Genomic DNA, 21,662 nt, shown 5'->3' on the forward strand with positions numbered 1-21,662 from the left:
TTGTAACACCTTTGTGGCATTTTTTTTTTCCTACCTGAATCTAAGATGTTGGGGGTGCACATGGCCGGAGAGAGGGCATAGCATGATAATAGCAGCACCATGCACCAGGGGTTCCAGAGATACTCCCGAGCCTCTCCCTCCCCTCATTACAGGCAAGGAGGGTTCTGAAAGGACCCAGGCTGGCAGTGGTCTTCAACACTGACTGCTCATCAGAATTCCCTGTGGAACTTGAAAAAAGAAACCCTCAATTTCAGAGATTCTGATACAGCTGGATTAAGTGGGGCCTGGGCTTCTTATTTTTAGGTTTTTGTTTTTTTTTTTTAAAGCTCAAGTCGGTAATTGTGTCGCTGACTCTATGCTGAGCAATGTTGATGTAGGCTCTTCCCTGAACGGTGTGATGTGGGACTGTTAAGCCAATGGTGGAAGCTACCCACTGAGATAGGGCAGTAAGAGGTGAGAGATCCTTGACCTTGGCTGGCACAGGGAAACCCTGTTGGTGCATTGTGATGGGGTTCATCTGGGCACTTGTTAAACATCTAGAATCCCAGGTCCGGTTGGTGTACCTTCAGATTCAGGAGGTCCAGGGCAGGGCTTGGCATGGGTAGGTCTGACAAGCACTCCCCATGATTCCTATCACATGGCAGACTGGAGAAGATGTGGGCTAGCAGAATGTGTCCCACTGGAAAATGGGAAAGGCCTTGCATTCCAGACTCAGCTACGACCTAGGTGCTCCTGATTTTCCTGACTGGTTCTGCCATCAGACTTTGAATTCTTTGCTGACTCTTACCTTTGCATCCAAGATACAGAAGATACGCAATGATAATGTATTAAATGAATGAATAGCAAATAAGGAAGTGAACTCATACACACAGATGACTTACCCTCTCCGGGCCTCAGTTTTCTGTGAAGTGAGGTAATTAAACTTATTTTGACGTGAACTCACTTCAAGCTTCCTTCAGTTTTAAAATTCTGATTGTATTTTGTTTGTTTTTTTGCTTTGTCTTCCCCTTATCGAATGTCTCAGTGAATAGACAGCTGAGCTTAAAATCATTGTGATTACTCAAGAGAAGCAAATAAACATTGAGGAGCTTGGTCAAGATCAGTATGAGTGTTTTAATATCTCCTTGCGGCACCATAGAAAATATCATTAATTTTGAAGCAAGTTTGCAGACCTCCAAATTGTCTGGATTCCACCTCTAACTTTTTATTGGATTGGAGGCTCAGAAGAGATAGTCCTGCTTGGCTTTGTTGATTGGTTGATTCAAAACCCCTCCTGTTTTTCTGGAAGATAAAAGATTCGTAATTATCTGTTTTCCATTAAAAACAAAAAGCTCATTGGATTTGGTTCAATAACATGATTTGGGCACTTCAGAGTGGAAACCTTTCCTCTTTAAAAAAAAGCATTATGTGTTCCAAAGTGTGAATCGAACTCTTACGATAAAATTCATGCCTCCTCCACAGCACTTCTCTGTCCACATATGCAGATGAGTCAAACTTGAATTTTGGTATAAGTTTTCAAAAGTGACTTCTGCAAATGAACCCACATAAGGCTGTAAAATAGCTCTCCCCTTAGTTTCTCTGATTCTTCATAGTGGTCCTCTCTCTGCCTCCACTGCTTTAGTCAAAATCACAAATGGATAATATCTACACAGTGGAAACTGGAAATTAACAACCTGAATTTGTTTTTGAATAAACTTCCTTATAAGAGGGTAAGTTATGGTTGTGTTCGATAAGAATTTTTTTTTTTTTAAGATTTTATTTATTTATTTGACAGAGAGAGAGAGAGAGAGCACAGGCAGGGGGAGCTGGAGAGGGAGAAGCAGGCTCCCCACTGAGCAAGGAGCCCAATGCGGGAGTTTATCCCAGGATCATGCCCTGAGCCAGAGGCAGATGCTATCCCTCTGAGCCACCCAGGCGCCCCCCCGATAAGAATTCTTGAATAATTTTGTTGCCATCAGTACTTAGAGAATTAAAAGGGCAGTTTTGGTTTTATCCTCCCAGGCCAAGATACAGAGGACAAGGTTAGGGAATGTTTTCATTCTGGAAATCACAGAAGTAGTCTAAACAAAGAATCTAGCCAAGAAGGATACAAGTCTTCTTTATGTTTTCATATTTTATATTTTCTTATTATCATGATTTAAATGTCTATTGTAAATAATCTAGAAATCTGTTTAATCTCCCAGAAATGTATATAACATGTTTGTTACAGAAAACTTCTGTTGTTCATCTGACCATGTAGGATGTTGGCTCTAGAAAATTGAGTTTAATCACTTGGTTTGTAAATGAACTTGGCAGGCTCTTATTATTAATTCACCACTACAAAGAGCATCTTAGTGGACTCTCTCCTATGGCTGAAGGAGGAGACCCACTCTGCGTCTGATAGGTCAAGATGAACAGATGCATTGTTTTATGCCCCGTGAGACCAGTTGCTTCACAGTCGTCACCCATTGTGCAAAGGCCAAGGATGAATTCGACAAAGGCACCTGGCATGTGTGCGGTAAAGTGTCCACTCAGCAGGGCTAGAGTGGTCAAACTCTGCACATTTTAAAGAAAAGCCTGGCCTTTGACCAGTTCCTGGGAAATAACCTCTAAACCCTTGGAGGACCCTGTCTGACCAGTGTCTTTGTATATATACCTGGGCCACACCAGATAGTCTATGCTCACAGGGTGATTTATGGTGTGGCCCTTGGCAACACAGTGCCATTGTGACCTCTGGAGAGGCCAGAGACAGAGGAGCTAAGTCAGCCACACTGGAGCTCCGTGCCTACAGGACAACTGCCACTAAAAATCAACCAATCCCCAAGGCTCAGGTGAGCTCCCCAGGTTGCAGATACTCTGGATGCGTCACACATTTTTGCCGGGAGAATTCAGCACTGTCACACAACTGTAATCGGAGAGGACAGTGGGGACCTTGGGTCGGTCTCTCCTGGGTTCTGCCCTATGCTCCCTAATCTTTGCTGATTTCGACTTGTGTCTCTGCTCTAATAAACCATAACCATGAGCATAACAGATTTTCTGAAGTTTGTCAGTCCTTCTAGCAAATCATTGAACCTGAAGGCGGTCTTGGGGATGCCCGCAAAGCAAGGGTTAGAGAGTAGATTTTCATGAGGAAAGCAAGAGAAGAGAAGCCACAGGCCCTCAGATGCCGCCTCCATGCTGGCCACCTGTGGCAGGTATGTCTTTCTGGGAGAGAACTCACCTCCCTAATTATTCTCCCTTTTTATAGGGAAATCTTGAGTACAATAATCAGACCCTTTGGTCCTGTCTCTCTGGTTTCGATGCTAGGAGTTGTCTAAGAAAACCAGCAACAGAGCACCAGAAATCCTTGGCCATCATGGATTTGCCACAAGGATGGACCTTACTGGTCCCAGAGAAGACAATCTAGAGTACCATCCCTTTGCTGGAAAAAAGGTGGAGCCCTCATCCCACTAACTCACTATCCAGGGCAGCCAGAGGGAGCTTCCACATATTTTTTTTTTTTGAGAGAGAAAGAGAGAGAACAAGTGGGGGAGGGGCAGAAAGAGAGAGAGAGAAAATCCCAAGCAGACTCCATGCTCAGCGCAGAGGGTGTGGGGCTCAATCCCACGACCCTGAGATCATGACCTGAGCCAAAATCAAGAGCCGGATGCTTAATTGACTGAGCCACCCAGGCGCACCCCCCACCCCATGTAATTTTTAAACATGCTTACTCCTCAAACAATCTTTTGACAAGATATTAGGCGTATCATCAGGATATTAAAAGAAAATAAGTGGCTGAACAATTTTGAAAAACAAAGAAAAAGGTCTCCTGGCATGGATTCGCGATTTTTCCCACACGTTGGTTAAATAATCTGATTGTCATTTATATCTTGCTAATACAAGGTCTTTCGAACAGATCCTACCCTCCTAGCTCAAACTGCAGAGACAGCCCACAGAATTTTATCTTCTCACTGGGAAATTATTTTCTCCAATGTGTTTTGATGATGACAGGCCTTTTTCCATCTCGCAGTTCCTCCTCCTCCGGGGAATAGAAATGTAAGGAATAACTTCTGATTTGATACTCGCTGTTCTCCCCACGTATAACCAAGTTTTAAACACTGTCTACAAACTTGCTAACAACCTACTTTAAATCTATACTCTGGAAAAATGAGAAACAAAGGGGAAGAGAAGAAAGACCCTTTTTAAAAGAATACATTTGAGAATACGTGTGAAATATTTGGAAGGAAAGATGGTTCACTAATTCTACTGAATGCATAGTATTGTATAAAGCTACATCTATGTGGGGTGTAGGGAAGATCATCTCTTAAGCTAAAATCCTGTAATTCTGCTACATAGAAAGTCTCACTGCAGGTGAAGATGCTTTCCTCTCTATCTTAATTCAAAACTTCATAGTTCATCACTAATTCTAGAAAAGAAGGATCAGTGTTTCTGTTTACCAGCCATAGGAAAGCAACATAAACACACTTCAAAATTCACAGGATTTGTCAGCTTTGAAATCACAGTTCTTGATTTTTTTAACTTAAAGGATTGACATTATTTTGACTTTTGTACAAAAGTAAGGCTTTCTTAATAATGTTACCACATTATTTCAAATCTTTAAAATTCACATTTTCATATAATGTAACAATATCGTATAATGCAGAGAAGTGTCAGTTCATTTGATATCAAAGGCAATAAAAATTGTACATTGTACCCAATTCCATAGTTCAAGGGATGGCCAAAGCTTCGTCTATATTCTCGTCTTAATCTTCCCAGGCTAACATCTATCCAGTAGTTGCAAACTCTAGATGTAGAACAAACAAAACTTAAAATTCATCTAATCTGAACTTCTTCCCCACACATCTTTTTAAGAAACATTTGTGCTCAAACACGTCCAGGAACTGGGGCTCACCCATATGTAAACAGTCCAGTCTATTGATTTCTTGATATTTTTCTCTTAAATATGATCCTCGTGCCTTGTTCTCCATCCCAGTAAATGGTGCCTCCATCTGCCAGCATCTGACTCTCTTAATCCTCTTATCTAATCTACCACCCAGTCCTGAGAGTTCACCCCAAACCCTTCGCCCAGTCTCTGCTGCTGTCCTTCTGTCCATGCCATCATCATGCCTCATTCTGATCTCCCTTTTTCCTTCTCTCGGCCCCCTTTTCATGCATCCTCCACTCAAGCACTAAGAGGGATATTTAAAAATGTAAACAAGATCATGGTAGGCTGCTGCTTAAAGTCCTTCAGTATGTATTTGCAATAAAATCCAAACGCTTTAATATGATCTACAAGGTCCTGCAAACTCTACCTCCAGCTATTTCTTCAGACTCATTGCCTATCCCTCTGTTCTCTCACAAATGTGCACCCATGCTGGCCTTCTTTAGTTCTCGAAGGGGCCAAACACTGCCCTATCTTAGAGCTTTCAAACATATTGTTCCTTCCCCTGGGAATGGTCTTGCCCAGCTGCTCACCCTTCAGATTTTAGTTCACATATACTTTCTCAAAAAAGCTTTCCCTGACCTTTTCCTTCATCATTTGTTCTTCATAGTCCTCACCACAATCGAAAAGATATGCAAGTGCATGTGTGATTGTGTGCACACATAATGTGTATATGTAATTACACATATACACATACTGATGCGTGATGCATATAATATCTCTCACCCCAGCACAGTGGGCAGCAGATCTGCCTTATTTCACTGATGAATTACCCCACCTATAACTTTCTTCCTGGCCCACCTTAAGCACTTAGTACATTGTCCAGAATATATTCACACCTAATTATTAGAAATCATTAATTTAGAAATTGTGTCTTAGTTGAAATTTGTTAATCAACCAAAGGACATATGTGCATCCCTGATTAAGAAGTGCCTTTTCATATAAAACATTAAAACTTATTGTACTTGAGGAGTAAAAAATAAACATACGAAATGCTTATCACTTATTTAGGTTAACTTTAATGTGAACAGTGCATGCATAATTAAACTCACAGTCATGAGTTAAATAAATAAATGATGAGCTTAGGGACAGAATGGCCACCATTGGCGGTATCATCTCTTTTACTGTTTGTTTGACAGAGGACATTATCCAGTTGCTGCAGTTTAGCTACATAGATTTCTTGGTGGTACATGGAGTGAAAAATAATAAAGATTAAATATAACAGCATAAGTAACGTTTATGGAGTACTTGCCACAAGTCAGGTCTATTTAATTCTGACAAGATGTCTCTCTAGTACGTAGGTACTCTCATTACCCCATTTTACAGGTTGGGGGACCGAGACTTGGGGAGCATAAATTGCTCATCAGTCTAGTCATCGAAGGGGTGGGGCATTGACTCCAGGTCTGACGCCACTCTCCTTGCTCATAACTGTTGTATTGTGCTGTCTCCCAGCTATGTTGCCCCTGATCTGCCCACAGAGCATCAGGATCGTGCCGGCAGGGGACCCCCTTTCTTTGTGCTTGGATATCTCCCCTTACTAGCACACAAAAGAGTTCTTAACTCACACCTTGATAAGAAAAGACTGAATTCAAGGGAGCTCTGCAGTTTACTCACGATTACATTTATTTTGTTACCTGAGTATGTATTTAAGAAAGAGTTCATTAATATTCTAGCGTGTCCATGACAGTTTTTGGTATTACTACCAATTCCCCCAATATGGGTACCGGGGAATCCTCAGCTAGAAACTGATCTACATTGAGTCACTATGTAGTGAGGCATCTCTCCTAAATAATTTCTACGACAATCCTGTTAATGGGTTATTTTCCATAAATGAGGAAAGCTGGGTGCAGTGCGTGCCCACAGTCATGTCCTCAGGGCCAGCAAGCCTGGAGGAAGCTGATGCCTCACCTAGCCTGGGCTGTGGCTCAGTGAACGATAGCACAGGGAAATGTCAGGAGGCGTCATTTAAGGCCATTGAGGCAGGGACCCTTGTGGGGAGAATTGGAAGTCAGTGTAAGTTGAAGCTGGAGAAAATAAGAGAAAGGAGGGCTGGGGGGAGCAGAGAAAACCAGACTCAGGCTGGATTTCATAAGCTTCCAGAACAGGTGCTCCAGGAGGTGGGGGGGGGGGGGGCGTAGGGGTCTCTAAGGAGCTGGGGCAGGTGGGTTGACCGCCACCCGTTCTTGTTCCCCCAGCTGCCAAGCCAGGAGCCTGCAGGGCAGTCTCGGTCCTGCTTCTGGGAAGTCCTCCTCCTTTGACATTCTGCTTCTTCCCTTCTTGCCTGCTGTCCCTGTTAGAGCAGCCCCAGCCTGTAACAAAACCAGTGCGCTCTTCTGAGACAGCCACGAGCATTTGGGCCATCATGGCCAGCTGTTAAATCCTCCACGGACAACCTTCCCATGTTAGCTGTATGGAGTGCATCCCCCCCGGTCACATTTCTCCCAGCGATGATCTTTGAGCTCTAGCGGTTGATGCCCACACTGGTACCACTTGGGAGTCAGGGTGATTCGGACGTGTGACTTCCACTCCAGGCTCCAGAGCATCCACGGCTCTTGTGGGCACATTCCCACTTGTGGGCAAACACCGAGGAAGTTTGCTGGGAAGGAGATTCTCACGTGGGATGCATGCTGTCGTTGTCCAGGCAGCCTGTCCTCTTCTCGTCTCCCTCTCTCCCCACAGGCGTCTTCCAGGTGACTCTGGGCTGAATGCCATCCCTGACATGATTCCAGACCACACTCCACGCTGGACAGTGCGGTTAACTGCATCCCCGACTCCAGAGCTCGAAACACGCCAATCTGTCTCGATATACTAAGTCTATCATTTCCAATTCAAACAGGTCTTCAAACATTGTAGAAAGTATTTTACTGATGACTTTTTCTGATAAACGAATACAAATATTTTTACACTCTGGCTTCAGTTGTAGCAACTCTTAAAATATTTGGCTGTGAAAATCGAAGACAGTTTAAGGAGTGTTTTAGACATCAACTAAGCCCTTCAATAATGCGTTCAATACCTCTAAAAGTGACAGCAAATCAAGGATGAAATGAAACAGTAAACAGAGCGAAGGCAGATTTCACATATGGTGGCAGCTCTGTCATTGCAAGCCTCAGACGGAACACTGGATCAAAATGCCGAATGTGATGGATGACGCTTGCACGTCCCAGATGAGTTGCTTTGGCTGCTGACAGAGAGCATGCTTTTTGCACTGTGTGTTCTAAGTCAAAAGAAAAAAAAAATAAATGTAGGGCACGGTTTAGTGTCATCCCATGGGAACTTCCATGGCCCGAGATATTCTTGTGAGAGGTGCAAATCTAGGCATGCTATTCCACAGTTTGCCCCTCTTTGGGAGAGAGCAACAGTGAACAAGAAAGAGGTCAAGGGCTCTGCCAGGGCACCTGGGGAGGGCGTGGCCTGCTGGGAATCCCATGAGCCCACCCCAACTCTCAGCCCCTTCCTGCCTCCTAAAGCCCAAGGCACTTTCCCCCAGAGCTTGTGCTCCTCATGTTTCCTAAAGGTCTCCATGTGTTAGGGCTTCACTTCTCTGCCCACTGCAGCCTCTTCCAGTTCCTATCTGCCTCTGCTTTCCATTCAGGTTCCTCTTACTTCACTCCACTGGATGCCTTTTTTGTTGAGGTCCAAGTAAGCCACTGGCTTCTCTGATCCCCGGATGCTCCATGGGATCCCTCTTACCTCTTTCTAAGCTGTACCCATAGGTCTAGGATAATATAGCCCCACACACTGCACATTTGAAATGCTGTTCTGGAATTCCTTGTTAGTGGTTGAAGGGGACTAGTGTCACTTAGCCTCTTGCTGTGCTTCTAATTTCAAGAGTCATGAGGTAGAGCCACCTGTCCTCCACTACATTAACCCATATATTTAGACAAGGTTAATCCCTCTACTGTACCGCGACATCACCCGGGGGTGTCCATAGTCTCCAGGGCTGACATCACAGCGTCGTCTTAGCACAGTGGTGGGTATGAGTCTTTGAGATACACGTGGTAAATATGGCACCTAATGGAGTGACCAGATCCTTCTGTGCCTTCTCTTGGTGACAGTAACGTTGTGGCATCGTGAACGCACAGGGCAATGTGTGAATTACCTGGTACAGCCCCACTACTGCCTAAAGTAAGTCCTTACGTGTGGTCAGCAGCATCGGTTGGACAGAAACCATATTACAGGACGGACTTGCCAAGTCGATTTAAAAGCTGGAATTAATTTTGTGAGATGAAGTAAAACATCTCCTCTTGTTCCTTTTGAACTAAAACAGGGTCAGTAAATTATGGCCTCTGCATCAAATCTGACTCACTGCTTATTTGTGTAAATAAAGTTTTATTGGGACACAGCACACTTGTTCCTTTCTATATTGTCTCTGGCTACATTCACATTACAACAGTGGAGTTGAGCAGTTGCAACATAGACCCCTGGATTGTGTCATTGAGGTTTGCTCCTTGGTGAACACCAGATCTCCACAATGTTGCGAATGCATTCACAGGATGTGATCTTTGCTTCAGTAGAATTCTCTTGGTAGGGTGGTTGTGAAGATTAATCTGTCCCAAAGAGAGAGACATTCCATCTATCAACTATCCAGCAGTGCTTGAGGAAAGAAGCTAATCAACTTCGGATTTTTCCATTTACTTGCACATCTTGGTTAGAGTATGTTAGTCATCATTGGAAAATGCTATTAGTTTTTATTTCTCTAAAAATACCTTTGTTTTGTCCTTATTACTGAATGTCATTTTTTCCCAGGTATATAACTCTAGGCTGATTGTTATTTTCTTTTAGCACGTTGGAGTCTTTTTTTCCCACTGTAATTTTGGCTTCCATTGCTTTGTTTTATTTTGTTTTGAAAAGTCAGCTGTCAGTCTAATTGCTGTTTTTTTAAGGCAATTGCACATTCAAGGCAATGAATGCTGTTTTCCTGCCTGTGGTGATCTAAGGTTAATAACCACAGTGCTCTAGAACGGATGCTCTAAATTTTATGTGGAATTGAGATTATCTTTTTCTACTACCTATTTGGTCCTACACTTCTTTTATTGTGCTTCCTTTTATTGAGCTTCACAGATATTGCATTTTTTTCCCCACAAATTGAAGGTTTGTGGCAACCCTTTGTCAAGAAAGTCTATCCGTGCTATTTTTTCCAACAGCTTTTGCTCTCACTTTGTGTCTCTGTGTCACATTTTGGAGATTCTCACAATATTTCAAACGTTTTCGTTTTTATTATATTTGTTACGGTGATCTGTGATCAGTGATTTTTGGTGTTACTCTTGTAACTTGTCGTGGGGCACCATGAACCACACACTTATAAGATGGCGAACTTCATCGATAAACGTTGTGTGTGTTCTGACTGCTCCACTGACCAGCTGATTCTCTGTCTCCCTCCCTCTCCTCAGGCCCCCCTATTCCTTGGGACACAACAATATTGAAATGAGGCCAATTAATAACCATAAAATGAGCTCCAAGTGTTCAAATGAAAGGAAAAGTCTCTCATTGTAAGTCAAAAGCTAGAAATGATTAAACTTAGTGAGGAAGGCATGTCAAAAACTGAGATAGGCTGAAAGCTAGGCCTCTTGGGCCAGTTAGCCATGTTGTGAATGCAAAGGAAAAGTTCTTAAAGGAAATTGAAAACAAAATGCTACTCCAGTGAACACATGAATGATAAGAAAGCAAAACAGCCTTATTGCTGATACAGAGAAAGTTTCAGCGGTCTGGATAGAAAATCAAACCAGCCACAGCATTCCCTTGAGCCAAACAAAGCCTAATCCAGAGCCAGGCCCTGACTCTCTTCAATTCTGGGAAGGCTGAGAGAGATGAGGAAGCTGCAGGAGAAAAGTTTGAAGCTAGCAGAAGGTGGCTCATGAGGTTTAAGGGAAAGAGCTGTCTCTATAACATCAAAGTGCAAGGTGAAGCAGCAAGTACTGATGGAGAAGCTGCATCCAGTGATCCAGAAGATCTAGCCTAGATAATCCATGAAGGTGGCTACACTGAACAACAGACTTTCAATGTAGAAGAAACAGCCTTCTACTGAAAAAATTATATCTAGGACTTTCATAGTTAGGAGAAATCAATGCCAGGCTTCAAAGCTCCAAAGGGCAGGCTGGCTCTCTTGTTAGGGATTAATGCAGCTGGTGACTTAAAGCTGAAGCCAGTGCTCATTTAGCGTTCTGAAAATCTTAGGGCCCTGAAGAATTATGCTAAATCGATTCTGCCTGTGCTCTGTAAAGGGAACAACAGAGTCTGGATGACAGCACATCTGTTTACAAGATGGTTTACTGAATATTTTACTTTATTTTATTTTATTTTTTTAAAGATTTTATTTATTTATTCATGAGAGACAGAGAGAGAGAGAGAGAGAGAGAGAAGCAGGCTCCTAAGGAGCAGGGACCCCAATGCAGGACTCGATCCCAGGACCCTGGTATCATGACCTCAGCCGAAGGCAGACACTTAACCATCTGAGCCACCCAGGTGCCCGGTTTACTGAATATTTTAAGCCCACTGTTGAGACCTGCTGTTCAGGAAAAAAAAAAAGATTCCTTTAAAAATATGACTGTTCACTGACAATGCACCTGGTCACCCAAGAGCTCTGATGGAGATATTCGAGATGAATGTTGTTTTCCTGCCTGCATTTTGGCTTTCAAGTCTTGTTATTCAAGAAATACATTCTCTAAGGCTATAACTGCAATGGACTCATTCCTCTGATGGATCTGGGAAAAGACAATGGAAAACCTTACGGAAAGGGTTCACCATTCTAGATGTCATTAAGGACATTTGTGATTCATGGGAAGAGGTCAAAATATCAACATTGCCAAGAGTTTGGAAGTTGTTTCCCACTCTCATGGATGACTTTGAGGGGTTCCAGACATCAATGGAGGAAGTCACTGCAGATGTGGGGGAAATAGCAAGAGAACCAGAATTAAAAGTGAAGCCTGAAGATGTGACCGAGTTGCTGCAATCTCATGATAACACTTTCACAGATGAGGAGTTGCTTCTTATGGATGAGCAAAGAAAGTGGTTTCTTGAGATGGTTTCTACTCCTGCTGAAGATGCCGTGAAGATGGTTGAAATGACAACAAAGGTTTTAGAATATTCCATAAACGTAGTTGGTAAAGCAGCAGCAGGGTTTGAGAAGATCAACTCCAGTTCTGAAAGAAGTTCTACTCTGAGAAAAATGCCATCAAACAGCATTGCAGGCTACAGAGAAATTGTTCAGGAGAAAAAGAGCAAATCGATATGATGGAGTTTATTGTTGTCTTATTTTAAGACATTGCCATGGCCCCTCCAACCATCAGCAAGCCAACACCCTGCTCAGTCAGCAGCCACAGCATCAAGGCAAGACCCTCCAACACCAAAAAGAGTAAAATTCACTGCAAGTCCAGATGATGGTTAGCATTTTTTGGTAATAAAGTATTTTTTAATTAAGGTATGTACATCGTTTTTTTAGACATAATGTTATTGCACACTTAATAACCACAGTATAGTATAAAATAACTTTTATATGCACTGGGAAATCAAGAAATTCATTTGTTTCACTTTATTACAATACTCCCTTTATTGCAGTGGTCTGGAACTGAACCCACAACATCTCTGAGGGGGTGCTTCTACCTGTCCTGCCATCTACAAATTTCTTCTTTCCTTTATTGCTTTCTTTTAATTTAATTTTCCCCCTCATTTCACTTTCCCCTCTACTAGTTGGGAAATTATGCAATATATTTTCCTAATTAATACTTATCAAAGTCTATAGTTAATCTATATCTCTACTGTCTGATACAAGGTCTTTAAAATAATTCTGATTACCTCTGTCCATGTTTATTATGCACTGCTTTTCACATTGTGTATTTTAGTTTTCTCTCTTTTTAAAATAAATCATGTAAGACATTTTTATTATTGTTTACTACAGTCTACTTTTAGTGTTGCCCCATTTTAGCCCCCACCCCTTTTTTAATCTTTCTATTGTCCAGCTTAGATCTCCCACCTGGCAATTACATTTCCTCTTTAACTAATGTACATCCTTTCAAATTGCCTTTGGTTAGAGTATGTTAGTCATTATTGGAAAATACTATTATTTTTTACTTATCTAAAAATATCTTTACTTTATCCTTATTACTGAATGACAGTTTTTGCCAGGTATATAACTCTAGGCTGATTGTTATTTTCTTTTAGCACATTGGAGTCTTTTTTCCCCACTGTAATTTTGGCTTCCATTGCTTTGTTTTATTTTGTTTTGAAAAGTCGACTGTCAGTCTAATTGCTATTTTTTTTAAAGGCAATTCATCTTTTATCTGTGGCTGATTTCATGAAAATTTTTTCCTTGTATCTGTTGTTCTTCACTTTCATTATGATGTGTCTTAGTGTTTTTATCTACCAGGCTTGGTTGGGATTCACTAGCTTCTTTGTTTTCCTCAGTTCTGGGAAATATCTCAGCAGTGCTGAGATTGTCTCTCTCTATTCTAGCCACTCTTTCTGAAACTCCAATTCAGAGTTTGTTAAATTTTTCTCACTCTATCACAGATCTTACCCTATTTTTCATATTTTTCATCACTTTTTTCTCACTAGGCTGAATTCTAGAAAATTTCTTCAGATATATATGTCTCCTACTTCATTAATTTCTCTTCAGCTAAGTCTTGATTACCTAAGCAACAATCACTGAATTTTTAATTTCAATTGTTATATTTTAATTTCTAGATATTCCACTTGGTTCTTAGTCCACTCTACGAGGTCTTTCTTTCTAATCTTTTCCTTGTTACTATTTTTGATCCTTTTCCTTTCCATGTCATTTAACATATTAAACATACTTATTTTTTATCCATCATCTGATCACTTTAATATCTAATGTCTTATTTCAGTTCTGCTAACTTTATGCCAAAGGCAACAGGAATGATCATCGTTATGATTTTTGACTGTGGAGCTTCATCTGAAGGGACCGGAGGATCCTTTGAAATCTAGGTTGAAGGGGCGCCTGGGTGGCTCAGTCGTTAAGCGCCTGCCTTCGGCTCAGGTCATGATCCCAGCGTCCTGGGATCGAGCCCCGCATCGGGCTCCCTGCTCCGCGGGAAGCCTGCTTCTCCCTCTTCCACTCCCCCTGCTTGTGTTCCTCTCTCACTGTGTCTCTCTGTCAAATAAATAAATAAAATCTAAAAAAAAAAAAAAAAAAAAGAAATCTAGGTTGAAGATAGGGAAGAGATTCCTCCAGAAAGGATCTGCATTTGCTTTTGCTGGTTCTTGCGTGCCTTACCTGCCTGGGGTGGCTTTCTGCTCATGTACATGATTAGAGCTTTACTCATACTGTGCAGATTTGGGCTGCACACCTGCTGGAGACCTGGCATGTTGTTATGAATCCAAGGTGGACATATTTTTTCGCTACTCTGCCCAAATCTTTAGGACAGGTTATCCCTATAGCTATCCCCTTGCAGAGGAATATGGGTTTACTCCCAGTTCACCTTTCCTGAAGGTCAGCCATTTAGTTGGAGTTGACATTTTTTGCAGGGCAGTGGGCAGACTTCTCACTTTGTCTCCTTTTCCTCCTCCCCTAAAAACTATGGAAATTGAAGCTCAGGTTCCTCTAGGTTTGGCAGATACTTTGGTTTGAAATGCCTGCCTCAGTGATTCCTTTCCCTCTCTGAATTCCCACTCCCAGGTCACTGCTGCATCTAAAAACAATTTTTTAAAAATATGATACCCAGAATTTTTATTTGATTTATGTAGGATCGTCACTCAGGCTTTGTCATGGATACTTGTGACAAAAGCCTGGAATTGAGACTTTATGGAAATGTCAACTTACAGCTTAGCTCTCAAGTGACTTCATATGGGTATAACATACATTTTAAATGCAAATGTTTTTGGTAAAATTTCATAAATATGACTTATCACAATGTTTATTGTGTTTGTTCTGATTTTACCTGCTTATTACAGACACAAAATGAGATGGGAAAGTATCAGTGAGAAACTTGATATTTCCCCTCACCATCTAGAAGTGGCCACTGTTCATGTTTGTTAAATCTACTTTTGTCCAGCTTTTGGTATGCTCTCCTATTTTTAAATAATTGAGAACACTTTGTTTTAAATGGATTTGTTTATTTCGAAGATGATCAGTCTTTTTTGAGATGTAAGTCACAGGACAGCATTATTTCTCTTCCTGTCTATTCTGAGGTCACAGTGGATCAGTTAACATCTCGTAAGATATACTACATTGCTCTGCATAATCTATCCTGGTGGATCTAATCAAAAGAAGCCACTCAGGAAACCATGAGGGAGTGGTAATGGAAGAAACAGTGCCACTGAGGGAGGGGAGCTAAGGCGCCCAGCTACAGAGGACCACGGCCACGCAGAAGTAGCACGGTCATCTTGTACAAGCTGCTGCAGGCTGTGTTTGAGCTCCATTTAACAGAAGGTTGTACGATGAAATTGAAAGGATCATTTGTACTTTACAAATAAAAATGCTTCAGTATAATAATGCAGTGACAGTCACAGAAGTTTCACATGAGCTCAGACCTCTGCAGGCCTGTCTCTGAGACACAGATAGAGTTGCACCCACCTCATGCCCCATGCAAAGGCCTGAACATGCCCATCTGCACTCCCGGTGTGAGATGGGGGCTTTTTATCCAAGTTACTAAAAAAACTGAAAACGACAAAAATCTGCAATTGATCTGAAATAATTTGCTCTACAACCATGCTTTCCTCTTTATTGAAGTCTGGAAAAGGGCCTCCAAGAGTGCACATGAACCCCATTTCCTGACGGGTGGAGGTGCAAGGGGTACAGAACACCGTGGAATTGGATTCCACCAGAAGAACGCAAGGACATAGATGTGAGCAAGGCCAAGGAAGCCTGAACACCTTGCTGAGACTCGATGAGCACAAAAGATGGTGTCATTTTTAAATTCCTTCAACAAGAAGTCCTAGGCGAATATATACTGTCCTTTGACTCTGTGGAGCCAAGTGAAGGATAACAGTCACTACACTTTACTTCAGGTGAGTAGGAGCTCCTTCCATGACACAAAGCACAGGCTCTGGTGTCACAAAGATCTGAGTCCAAATGCTAGGCCAGTGGCTTCCTAACGGCGAGCTCACAAGGGGGATTTAACATCTCATCCATAACATAGTGATGATAATATCTATCATTGCAGGGTTGCTGGAAGGATTGAAAATGATCTCTCTAATGAACCTGGTACAAGGCAGAGATTTCACCTGGCTGTGTAAGTCCATGAGTCTGGGACCATTCCTTGATCATTATAGCTTCTAGAGTAGCTAGCATATAGTAGGTATTGTACAAACAGTCATCAAATGAATGGGCAAAGTACTCAGGTGTAGAATGAATGATCTTGGAGGACAAAGGTAAAAGGTGCATTGCTGTCCTATCAAGAAGCTTTCTCGGGACCAACCTTGTTGATGACTTTTGACTGGGATGTCCCAACAGCTCCAAGGATAAAAGTTGTCCATTCTCTGCCTGCTGCAGCCCCAAGCATCTAGATCTATGGGCAGCCCCTTAGTTCCATACTTATTGCCTGAGCCCTGACTCTGTCCAACAGAGACCAAATGTCCACCCATACCAGCTCTGATGTACCTTCACCCCCTTCTTTGCCCCTTCCCATTGACTTCTCAACCTGTCTATCTGCTCCACACATGTAGCTAGGATCCATGGGAAATAAGAACCTTGATGGAAGCAAAAGGGAAGAGAAGCGCTTGCAAGTATGGCAGGAGAAGACATTGAAAGTCGAGCCCTGCCTCGAAAAACAAATAGTTTTACCAGGAGGCAGATTTAATAAATTATAGCAGTGAGTCAGTAGGGTGATGTCAGACAAATGAAATATTTAACACGATGTAATAATCCCTCCAGTTATGTTAGAATGTTTGCATTTGTTAATCTAAAGCCGGCTGAATGGTGAACATGCTGAAAGGCTTCTCTAAGTCATGGGATCCCCTAGAGTCAGAGAAGGGACGTCTGTTTTCCTGGTCCTCTCAGGGTGGTGGGATTTATTCCTCAATGTGGCATCATTTCTTTTAATTAACAAATAGTGAGCTTAAGGACACCTAGAAAATTCTTCTCTTGCTCTCTCCCTCGTGAACTGAATTTGCACATGCTTCTTGCATGCTCCCTTCTCAGGTTGGGAAGGCTGGTAGAAGTACCTCTGCTTATCCCCCTCCCTGTAACTTGGTATCTGCTTTGAGCAGAGAAGACATATAATAGGCATTCTCCAGCCTGGTGACTGGTTTGCTTGTTCACGAAACTGGGATATGCGGAGGCTTTGTCAACTTTCAGATTTCTATTTAATGGCATAAAAGAAAAAAAGAGAAAGAAAAAGAGAAAAAGAAGCTTTTATTTAAAATTCCCAGGCTCACATAAAATAGAGTTCTTATTTCAAGATCAAATTGCCTAGATAAACTCATGGCACTGTTACTAATTTATGTATTAAGTAGTTGGTATCCATTTCTGGATTATTTTCATTTGTTAATTAAACAGTACCTCTAAGGGAGACAAAGACAATTGAATTGTCACTATGTCCCAGCGGCCCCCTTTGCTGGCTGATAAGTCTTTCCACAGTACAATTGTGAACTCACCGAGGGCCAGATTACTGCATGTGACCAGGACAGGTGCTGCTCTTGCCACCTGCCCATCACTCTGGGATTCCTCTGCCCGTCCCTCCCCGACTCCATTCTGAACTCACCACTGATGGCTTCCACTTGCAAAGGAAAGCTGAAAACCGAATGAGAGGCCAGAGACATGGCTCTTGGCACAAACAATACACTGATGAATTCTTTCAAGCCTGGGGTGAATTTTTGGGTTATTGGTCAATTCGTTTAGGTTATGAAAATTATCTAATTAGCCAGACCCAGATAGCATACACCTCCCTTGGGGTGCTTCCAGTGCTTCATCTGTAGTATTTCTGGCTGATCGAAGTAGAGGATGCCAACTATACAGTTTGGGGCAGTGGCCAAATATCCATCAGAGGCTGCACAATAATCAGCTCTGTTATTTGCAAGCAAAGCAGGTTTTGTCCCAGCCTCCAGAAGTCAAAGGCTACCAGTTTTACTGGCTGCATCACTGAAATGTTTTATTTAGACAAGGAGCTGGCAAGAACCATATTCCCTTACTTTGCAGAAGTGGCTAAAACAGCTGTTAAGATGTTCTTCTGGAATGGCAGATAATGACGAACCATCAGCTGCCTCGTGGCTTCTGGGACCCTTGAGGCATGCAGGAATTAGGAAGGCTGTAAAATGAGCCCATATGTATGCCTTTGTTCCCTTGGACACTTGCTTATTTGTTTGTCTGTTGGTTTATTTCAAGATCACTGGACTCACCAGACAAAATAAAGAAGGTTCTTTGGTAACATATATCTTAGGACAATTCTGATACATTATACACAGAATTCCAGAACATTTTTATTTCTGATGCACAATTTATCCGTGATTCAACTGCCCAGTGAAGGGCTGTGTTTTCCCGTTTCTTATGCTACAATTTCTCCTAATCTCTCACTTTCCCTCACCATTGGTTCTTTCCTGTAGCAGGACACCCTGCTCTGTTTCTGAACCCCCAGTCCCCAGTGACCTTATTCTCTGTCTTTTTAGTGGTTTTCCCTTTATATCTCCTCCAGTATTTGATTTCTTCTTGACCACATCTCACCAATAGAAAACAATTAAGGAACATTCTAATAGGAAAAATGAGAAGTTTGATATATCTCTAAATAGTGACATACTGCCAGTAACTAGCAGAGAAAAAGGTCAGTAAATATTCTTCATCTCTGGACTGAGAAGGATGGAGCCTTGACTTTTTGAGAGGACCATGTCTCCCAAAGATACAGGACCCACTGGGCTCTTCTCCCTGGCAGCTGGTCTGTGGAAGTGAAGTGAGGGGCAGGGAAGGGATGGGGCATCCTTGGTTTGCTCCAAGGGCCAATCAGAAAGAACTGTTACCAGATCCAGAATCCTGGGACGCCCCCCAGAGTACTTTATTAACAGAGTCATCCCTGAAGGCCAGCAGAGGCCTGTTCCCCAAGCTCTCTGGGATGGCGATCTCCTGAAGGCACAGTTATATCCCATTATCTCCCAAGCCTCCCAGGTCAGCAAAGACATTGAGGCAAGTAAAGGATCAGGAGGTGTTGTTTGATAGGTTTTCTTCTGCCAGAAGATTTCTGGGGTAAGGAGGGAATACATGGCCGTTTGGCTGGACTTGTTGGCCTAGTTCTTATGCCAAAAGCCAAGCGGAGAGGACAAGCTACAAAGCTGGCATTTCTAGTCTGTGCAAGGCTCTTCGGGGCTGTACATCTATTTCTTCACTGGGCTGTCACAATTTGGCTGCGAGGAAATGCCAGGGCTAAGAGTTTTAACCCAGGATTTCTTGCTCCCAAAGTCGCTGTCTTTCCTTCCAGTAATGGGTGGAGCCTGACATATCCAGAATCCAGGTCCCAAGGGCACAGTGCACAGTGAAAGAGATGTTGGCCACCATCTGGGGTTTCAAATCAGCTCCTCAGAAGGGTTTGTGGCTGACTTGGGAGAGACCATCTCACACCCACAGACAGACCTGAAATTGCTGAGCTGAAGGTCCTCTCCACCCTCCCCCATGCCCCCGTGCTCTCCCACAGGGGCAGGCGTCTGGGCCGCAGCGATCCTGACCCCAGCCCAGGACAGAAGCATCGCACAGGCAGAAGCTAAGGCCCACCGGATAGGCCACGTTATTTGCCTTTAAGGATCCAGCTAAGAGCTGGTGATAAAACTCAAATTTCTGAGTAGCAGTTCATTGTCATGACTGATCCTCTCAGCAAAAAAAGATTTTTTTTTTTCTTTAGAGAGCGAGAGCACGGGTGAGTGGAGTGGAGGGGCAGAGGGAGAGAGAGAATTTTTTTTTTTTTAAGATCTATTTATTTATTTTGGAGAGTGAGAGCACAGGGGGGAGGGACAGAGGGAGAGGGAGAGAGAATCTTAAGCAGACTCCCCACTGACTGTGGAGCCCAATGAGGGGCTCAATCTCAGGATCCTGAGATCATGACCTGAGCAGAAATCAAGTGTCAGACGCTTAACCGACTGTGCCACCCAGGCACCCCTCAGCAGTTGAAAGATTTTGTTTCACTGTCATTGTTGAAATAGTGTGTTTAATTCAAATTACAAATAGTGTGAGTGCTTTTTGCTAACTTCATTTAATCTCCCTTCTCACCTACAACCCAGAAATTTCAAATAACCCCAATTATGTGAGGAGATAAAAGGAATCTTCAAGCTGTGGCAGGCAGGTGCTAACCCTAGAGCCCTAGAGGACTGAGGGTGCCAGGCCCCAGGGCCCCCAGGGCTGGTCTTTCCATGGGCTCATGGTGTGGGTGTCTGGGACAGCATTTGATGTGGTTGCTGGTGATGATGATGGTGGGGGTGGGGAGGGGGTGTCTTCTCACTAACCAGGAATTCTGTGCTCTCAGCGTCACCCTGAACTCCCACGAGGGATCAGGACCCAGGGAGGCACAGCATCAAATTCCCCTTGGACCTGCTCTCCAAAGAGGTGCCCCAACCACAGATAGGCCGGGATGAAATATTCTTATGGGGCAGTGAGCACTTTATCCCATCATTATCATTCATTCCCTTTCGTTTGTTTGTTGCTTAGATACGTAAAACTTACAATGTTCTCGGAGTTAGTCGGTGGTGCTGTAATTTTTATACTGCGGGGAGGGAAATGCCAGGGTTTCTAATTGTAAAAGGTCATCTGTCCAGCAGGCCTGATTCCATCCCCCTAAACTCACCTTAAAATAATTATTATCACTTTATAAGAAAAAAAATATTCACAACCCCTTCTTGCCAGAGTTTGGAAAGACTTTCCACAAACCATAGCACTAATGTGACTCAGTGGAGAAGGCAGTAGCTGGCCCATCCCAGGGGGGTTCCCAGGAATGAGTCATCCTGCTGCCAGGGGGGAGTAGGCATCCCGTTTCCCTGGCTTCCCTCCTGGTTCAGACACTCTGCCTCTGCAACAAACAGGAAGTATAATGCTCTGACTTTCTGATGGTCCTTTTTGACACAATCAAAATGTCTTCTTCCTCCCCAAAGAAGTACTTCCATTATTAGATCCGGTTAGAAAATTCTGGGGCATCTAAAGGAGCACGCTACGTTCTGGAGAGAGATAGAGCACAGATAAAGCACAGTTTCAGCACAATTAGGGCTAACAGAGTCCAGAAGAGCCCTGGTGGCTACATATCCCGAGGACTGTTACTTTTTAGGTCCTCGCATTTTACAAAAGGTCAGAAATGCCAGGCAGTGAGGCTAGGAAACAGATAGCAGATGTGAGCTCCATGGACACTGGGGACTGAGAAGAATATGCGTGTCCCTTGCTCTTTCAGGACAAAGAGGGGACAGGGGCACGAGGCATGCTTGTCCTCCTGTGCTGGCAGGAGCTCTGTGTTCTTAGACACAGAAACAGGAAAAGGGGGGAGGGGGTTGTCTGAAAAAAATCTTACAGACCAAAGGAAGTGAACCTCATACTAAAATTTCACTGGAAGCAATGTTTTTCTAAACCACTAAAACATTTTCACAAAAAATTATTAAATACTACATCTGAAACTAGTGATGTACCATATGTTGGCTAACTGAATTTAAATAATAAAAAAATAAAATAAGATTTGTAGGTTAAAAAAAAAAAAGAAAGAAGGAAAAGTTATCAACCTTCCTAGGATGAAAAACCATGTTGTCTTTTTAAAACAAGAACAAAATGTCAAAGGGAGATGAACCGCTATGGAACCAAGACAGAATGTGAAGGAAAGGAAGACGATGAAAGAAGGAAGTATTACTAGTACAGAGA

General features: G+C 42.8%; 1 long non-coding RNA gene across 1 annotated transcript in view; it reads right to left on the reverse strand.

Annotated features, from left to right (window-relative positions):
* Window positions 1-1,085: 1,085 nt before the first annotated feature.
* LOC118541280 (uncharacterized) overlaps window positions 1,086-21,662 on the reverse strand; it is a 61,758-nt gene continuing 41,181 nt past the window's right edge. The window contains exon 4 of the long non-coding RNA XR_004920034.2: window positions 1,086-1,281. This is a non-coding gene — a long non-coding RNA (uncharacterized LOC118541280). The remainder of the gene's footprint in view (window positions 1,282-21,662) is intronic.

The sequence above is a fragment of the Halichoerus grypus genome, chromosome 13, assembly GCF_964656455.1.
Source record: "Halichoerus grypus chromosome 13, mHalGry1.hap1.1, whole genome shotgun sequence".
Lineage (NCBI taxonomy): Eukaryota > Metazoa > Chordata > Mammalia > Carnivora > Phocidae > Halichoerus > Halichoerus grypus.